The sequence below is a fragment of the Euprymna scolopes genome, chromosome 30 (assembly GCF_053919585.1).
Source record: "Euprymna scolopes isolate OS-2025 chromosome 30, ASM5391958v1, whole genome shotgun sequence".
NCBI lineage: Eukaryota > Metazoa > Mollusca > Cephalopoda > Sepiida > Sepiolidae > Euprymna > Euprymna scolopes.
The window spans coordinates 53813234-53821000 of record NC_136511.1 but is presented as its reverse complement, the minus strand read 5'-3'; positions in this window follow the sequence as shown (position 1 = coordinate 53821000).

Genomic DNA, 7767 nt, shown 5'->3' with positions numbered 1-7767 from the left:
AAATGGAGAAATACCCTATAATTCAGGCGGAAAACGTACTCAACCGGCTTGACAGTGTTCAATAAATTACGTAAACAACAAATTTGCATTTTTGATTAGACGGCTTTTATTATTTCTAATAAAGGGCCTGGTTGATAGGGAGAATGGCTATAAATAATCATTTAATAATACAGGGTGACCCCCCCCAAAAAAAAAGAAACAGAAGACATTCGTTTTTTCTGAGCATTTTACAGTCAACGGAGAAAAAAAGGCCAAAGGCCCTAGTGTTTTGATGTAATGTTTAGAATACAATAAACTAGTTATGACCAAAGTTTAATTTCATTCAGACAAAACACTAAGAAACGGGGCCTAATTAGAGTTAGGGCCCGTTTTCTTTGGGTCACCCTGTATATGCATATGTTTCATCCTAATGCTATAGTTGTTCAAACCGTTCGCACAATGAAGTCAATCTCAACCGTTATGCCACAAGTAGAGAAATCAACTCTATTTTAATTCAGGCGAATAGGCAGGTGCTCGTCTGAGCTCCAATCCCTCGCCCTCCCCTCGCCAATCTTTCACGAGAAACACCCGTCTGGCTGAAACTACTGTCAATAATTTTCCCCACTCTTTATCTGTGCCTAAATCCAAACGTAGATTCCATGAGCAAAGCTTCTTTCTTAGAACTGCACGCCAGTGGAACTCTCTGCCGCTTGCCTGTTTCCCCCCTGACTACAACTTGGACGTCTTCAAGTCCAACATAAACAAACTCCTGACAAACCGCCCCCTTAAGTAAGACACTCTATCTAAACACCCAATACTTATGATTACTACAATACTATCTCATTGATTACTATACACGCAATAACCCTTATCCCTGAGTAGCCTTCGGGCCTTGATAAGTGGTGAACCCCATGTTAGAAAAAAAAAACATAGTCAGCCGTCTTAATAGTGTTCGAGAAATCACATAGAAAATAACATGGTATTTTAGATTAGGCGACTTATATTATTTCTCTTAAAGGGTCTAGCTTAAAGGGAGGGGGGCTATAATTTATTTAACTATAAATATTTAATCATGATTCACATATGTAGTCTTTACAGAATATTAAGAGTAGAGTTAACTGCTCAAACCGGTCGCATGGTTCGAACCCCAGAACACGAATCACTTTTAAATCAAATCCAAACTATCTAACTGATAACCAGCAACAACTTCCCTGCACTCATTTGCCTTTCCTATCGTATGGACAAAGGTTCCTCTACAATTAATTGACCATCAATAATTAAGTTCATTTTAGACAGCAGAGATCATAAGAATGGACACGTGTTTACTATTTGCGGCCAGGTTAGTCTACAGTAATTATTAACCCCGAAGTCAACGCTTTCCTCTATGTTATTATCCACCAGCCCCCGCACAGCCACACCCTTTTCCGGCCTCGGCATTTGCACAGCATATGACAAAGCGTCTTCCGATAGTCAATTTCCCTTTTGGTTTCCATAATAACTAATTGAATTGAACATTTTCTAACTGCGGCGCAAAGTTTGTATGCATTGGGTTACGTCAATACATGCCTGTGTTACCGTATTAATCATTCATCGATTGAATGTCCGTCGATCCGTAAGTAGGTTTCTGTTAAGACATATCAACACCTTTTTTAGTTATCTACTAACAAGCACAATCCTTATAATAAATAAGAGTAGAAACTGGACCTTGGATTTACTCTCGCCAGCCTTGCTTCCTTTTTATCTTTTAGTCTTCTGTAATGTAAATCAAAATTGAGAGCACTCCTTTCCACTGACGCCGCAATTCGCGTGTTCTCTCGGCTGCCGAATACTCGCACTACTGCCCTTCCAAATTCGCCCTTTTTAACACAGCTATTCCCTTCATATACAAATTAATGCCTTTATATGTTTAAACAAACCATTATATTTTATGAGCGATATTTCTGACAAAGATGAAAAACTGCTGTTTCCTGAATCGGAATCTGCCCACCTCACGTTTATCGTTGGCTGTTTTTTTTTTCCATGAAATAGTATTTTTTGACCATGAAATAGTATGTTTTGCCCTTTACATAAAGTAGCTTCATGCTTTGTCTGGCTCAGCTTCTATGAAAATGAATGGCGAGAATTATCGACTGTACAGGCTCAAATTTAAGTATATAGTATAGCATAGTATGTGTGTGTGTGTGTGTGTGTGTGTGTGTGTGTGTGTGTGTGTGTGTGTGTGTGTGTGATCAACACTGCTGGGGAGCCATAATTTAATATACTGTTTTGTTTTTAAATCCATGAAATAATGTTTCATGGTAAGTAACTGATGATCCCTTAAATTAACATTAGAACTATTGCAAATTAGAGAGAGCAAGTTGGTGCATTTATTGCGGATGATTAAATGACTTACTGACTAAATAATTTTCCAATGAGTGATAAAAAATATAAAAATTAAGTAAGTTTCGTTCGACTGGTAGTAATCGTGACACCCTGCACTGAAAAATCCCGAAAGGATGAAACACTAGTGTCTGTAGGTACTTAATTATTATAGTAAAAAAATAATTATGACAGCCCCTTTAAGAAATTCGTTTCTTATCGTTGAGCACTTTCAGTTGAATTAAAAAGTCGGTCAATTTAGCTCTTATGCGTAGATCATCGTATAACGATTTGATCACTGTCTGTCTGACGTAATGAACATTTAAATTAAAATGTTTAAAATTCAACGCTATTTCACACGGTTAATAGTAACCGAATGGATACGGCCTCCGCTAATCGAGCCAGAGATGTCTCGTGTCGCGGGGTTCGAATCGTTCGACTGGTAGTAATCGTGACACCCTGCACTGAAGAATCCCGAAAGGATGAAACACTAGTGTCTGTAGGTATTTAATTATTATAGTAAAAAAATAATTATGACAGCCCCTTTAAGAAATTCGTTTCTTATCGTTGAGCACTTTCAGTTGAATTAAAAAGTCGGTCAATTTAGCTCTTATGCGTAGATCATCGTATAACGATTTGATCACTGTCTGTCTGACGTAATGAACATTTAAATTAAAATGTTTAAAATTCAACGCTATTTCACACGGTTAATAGTAATCGAATGGATACGGCCTCCGCTAATCGAGCCAGAGATGTCTCGTGTCGCGGGGTTCGAATCGTTCGACTGGTAGTAATCGTGACACCCTGCACTGAAGAATCCCGAAAGGATGAAACACTAGTGTCTGTGGGTATTTAATTATTATAGTAAAAAAATAATTATATATATATATATATATATTACATAACACCAATATATAATTAAAACAAGATAAATTGTTTCTGACTATTAATATTATTTCCATTCTATTCCAATAGTTTTTTTTTCAGAACTGCGAGACTTTGGAAGTCGCTTCCAGGTTTCTGGTTTCCCAACTGTACTGACATGCAGAAGTTCAAGTGTTTTTTTTGTAAACTTTTCTACTGAGGCCACAACGGGTGTAAAACGTTACAACTCGTCCTAGGCGGGTTGAAATGGCTTCCTCTAGAAGAGGAAGTTTCATGGGAATATTAAATTCAGAAGCGCTGCCCAGTCGCATGTATGTTCCTGTTAAAGGAGATGACGATGGTAGTTTTTTTTTGTTTTTTTCTTTGTTTGTTTTTTTCGGCTCTTGTAAGAAAGTATCTACGTCGTCCTACATACAGCGCCTGTCATTCCTAAATGGTCACCCATCTGGTACTGACTAGGTTAAACGTTGCTTAACTTCGGAGATCTAATGAGAACCGGTGCGTCAACTTGATTATGTCGTATGTTGGCGTCACGTTAAACTATAATTATTTGTTTTAAATAATGTTTATAAGAAAGTTCTAATCGTTCAGTTGGTAGAACGCCAGTGTAAAAAATCTTTAGTTTTTGATTTCCATTCCATTTCGGCAATTAATTATTTACTACCAATGCAAGATTCTCCATTTCTAAAAGTAGTTAAAGTCTTTAATATTTCGAAATGACAAAAACCCCGCAATGCATTTATTGTTTTTAAAATTGTAACAAGAAAACTGAGTGACGGACGGAAACGCGGATATTTTTTTTTTATTTACGTAAGATGATTCGCTAACAGGCATATTTTCTATAGAATAACGGGATATCAATCCATTTTATAGTTATTTTTTTGTGGAAATCGATCCAGACAAGGCATGGAGCCACTTGATGTAAGGAGATAAAATAAATTCTATTTCAAGGTTAAAAATTTGCCAACGATAAGTGTTAAGGTGGAATAGATTTTGACCCATAAAATAGCAATTCTTCCCTCTTTGTCAGAGACAGAAAAACTCGATCAGTATACCTTCGACTCACTCCACTAGCAGCAAAACCACACCCCTTCGCCGTAGTGGTTCCTAGATTTCGTAAAAAACGTTCAACTCTGATACATATATATATATTTTTATAGAAATATTCGAAAAATACTCAGGAAAAATTAGATTAATTTATGGAATATAACAATTTTGCACCATTTGGATGCCTCCTCATAAAAAATGAATTAATTATTAAATTTCAGTTAAATTTCAATTAAATTTTAATTAAATTATTAAACAAATATTAAAATCAATATATAATCATACTAAATCATATATCTAGAATCTTTATTCTGATTTTGACCAAAATCTATTACATCAATTGGTTAACAACACGGACTGACGACCTGGGTGTTCCATGTTAGAATCCAGTTCGTTCCACAAACGTCACTTTGTTATGGGTCATCTCGTAAGTACCCGATGTTTTTCTAGAAAGAATTCTGACAAGACAAAATATCGGGGAAACCAATGCCAATTATGAAATCTTCGGATTCATACGACATGATTATTATTATTATTATTATTATTATTATTATTATTATTATTATTATTATCATTATTATTATTATTATTATTATTATTTATTATTATTATTATTATTATTATTATCATTATTATTATCATTATTATTATTGCCTAACTTTAAGTGGTATTAAGAAGAAACTGGAAGTTGGGGAATCTTACTTGATGTCTTGTGATTGTTGATCAAATTAAAAGCAAATCTGAAATATGTGTATTTCCAAATCGAGGTTTTGGCTTTTAAAATTCTTCAAAGAAACTCAAATTTTATGGAAACATGTAACAACTAATATGTAATAACTAGGCACCGCCAAAAATGGCCGAAAAATCAAGTTGTTTTTTAAAACGAAATTACATTTATTAAAATCAATTATTTCTGAGTAACTTTTTTTTCCAGAAAGATAAAACCCTGAATTTTATCATATAGAAAACAGAATAATGTAAAACTTTTTCTACTATTTTTAATTCAGTTTTAAATGTTAAATTTTCCCAAAAAGTTAACAATTGACATGTTTTGTCTTGCACAAAAAACGTACATAAATATTTAAAAAAAAAGGTTTTTGAAATTATTAATTTATTTATTTGTTGTCTAACTAAGATTTAGGATGATTTTCTATGAGAATATGCAAAAATATTATAATATAAGTACCTGGATTTCAAATAATTCCACTTATTCATATAGGCAACCAGTTACTTCGCGTTGATCTAGAGTCTAGATCGACAATGTTTACATTTGTAGTTGATAAAAAGCAAACTATGGAAGACCAAACAGGCCAAAAAAACTTATTTTTCAGTGACGAAAATTTCAATGTATTATTAACGCTGAGGCTGGCCAGTGCCAGATGGGGGACCATTTGTATGATTTGGTTTTTAATGTGTATGTGTGTGGGCCAGGCTCCCCAACATGGGGGGAGGCAATTTAAAGCAGAATAAAAAAAAATATTTCAGCGCGTTTGGTCCACCGTAGTCGAAAGGCGGCAAACGTTTTCAAACGGGATCGAAAAAATGATGCTATTTTTAACACAAAGGGCACAATATTTATCGAATTTTCTTTTTTTGTATCGATTCTTCAAAGCATGCCCTGTTTAATAATGGTCATGCATTATTTGGCTTGCTAAAAAAAATGTTTAATTTATTTATCAAAGATTTTAAAATGGCTTTTTTCGTATAAATATTAAATTTTCTTTTTTTTTTTTTTTTGCTTAACTTAAATTAATTATTTTACTTAACATATTCACCGAATTTCACACTTCAAAACTCAAAAGCGGGATAATTAAACACAATCGAAGTTCTGATATTCAGACGTCAAAATAAGGTATGCAAACAATTTTTTTTAATCTATAGTTCTGTCCCTTACAACAACACAATATGTTTTTGTTCAGTTTCAGATGATTATTTTAAGCATATTTGTACCCCCTCAAAACAAGGGGGCATTTTGTAAGCAAAAAATATATATATATAAATATCGTTTATGAAAAATAAGTACACTGTTATAAAGTTCATTCTTCTCTTAATAATCGCTGAAAATTTCGTATTGATCGGATAATTATCTGATTTTTGGTAGATTTTTAAAAAGACGGTCCGTCAAAAAGTACTTACCTGCCCCCCCCAGTTTTGGCGGTGCCTAGTAATAACTATGGCTATGACAACAGCATATTCTTTTCATTGATTTGACTCTCGAGCATATACCCGACACAATTAATCAACCGAGGACCACATTACTCTATATAAAAGCATATAAGATATCAACAAATACACACACAAGAGTCAAAACAATGAAAAGAATATGCTGTTGTCCTGGCCCTAATAATAATCTTTGAAACGCCATTTTATATTAGTAGTCATAATAATCGGCGGCGATAAATCATCTAACACCAAATGTCAAGAAATGTGATATCATTTTGGAAGCGTCTCAAATATTCACACCTATCAGCAGACATTTCATTTCGGGAAGCTTTTAAATGAGAATTTTATTCATCATTTTATTTGGGAGTCGACAGCGCCGTTGTTTAGACTCGACAAGACGTTTCTTCACTTAAAGAGAAAAAGGCATTAATCAATAGGACTGAGTAGATTACATTAGTATAAGATATTTGCATTTATCAATCTGATCACGAGGCTGGGTGTGACACATGGTTGAACTTATTATGAAGTAAGCCATAGACCTCACAAGGGAATACAATGCTGATCTTGAGTACCTAACTAATATTCCAGGTGCAAAAGAGATCCAGACAATTACACTTAAGGGAACAACGAGGATACTAAAAAGAGCTCTCGGTTGGTTTCAATAAAAAAGCAGGGCAATGTTGGCAGCTGGCTTGGCTGCCCCATACTCAGCATTATAATCCTCAAAGAAAGAAATATTTTTTTAAATATTGAGTGCCCATAAAACTTACTTGAAACGGACCAGTCGGCATACCCTGTCAGGTGTACCCCGGCAATAAGTGAAAAACTGACCTATACTCATGACATACTGCGAGGGTGGCCAGAGTTTCTCACAGTAGAAGGCAATTCTTACTCGGCTCTATTTCGCTGTGGCCAATCTGGCAAGCCAGTTCTTTAAGATAACAAAGAAGGTTTGAATCAGTCATCACGTTCGTGGAAACTATGGCGAAATATCCTGGAACCGGTGGTCAAATCTGCTTGAGATCTTCATCGGGACCCCAAGCCACACTTAAAATCAATATAAGTTTCTTGGACATCATGGGATTCTTACGTCCAGTAAGCTATTTGTCATCTGATACTCGGTGAAGAACTATGTCGCCTTTCAGTTTTCATCAATTCTGTAGGCTGTTTTGGAACCCAGTCAACGACCCGTACTATTGCTAGTTTTATATATATATATATATATATATATATATATATATATATATATATATATATCCAGTTGAGATACTGAAATGTCGTTGAATTACAAGTTGCATAACACTGTAACCATAAAGCCCAAATTAATATTAGTAT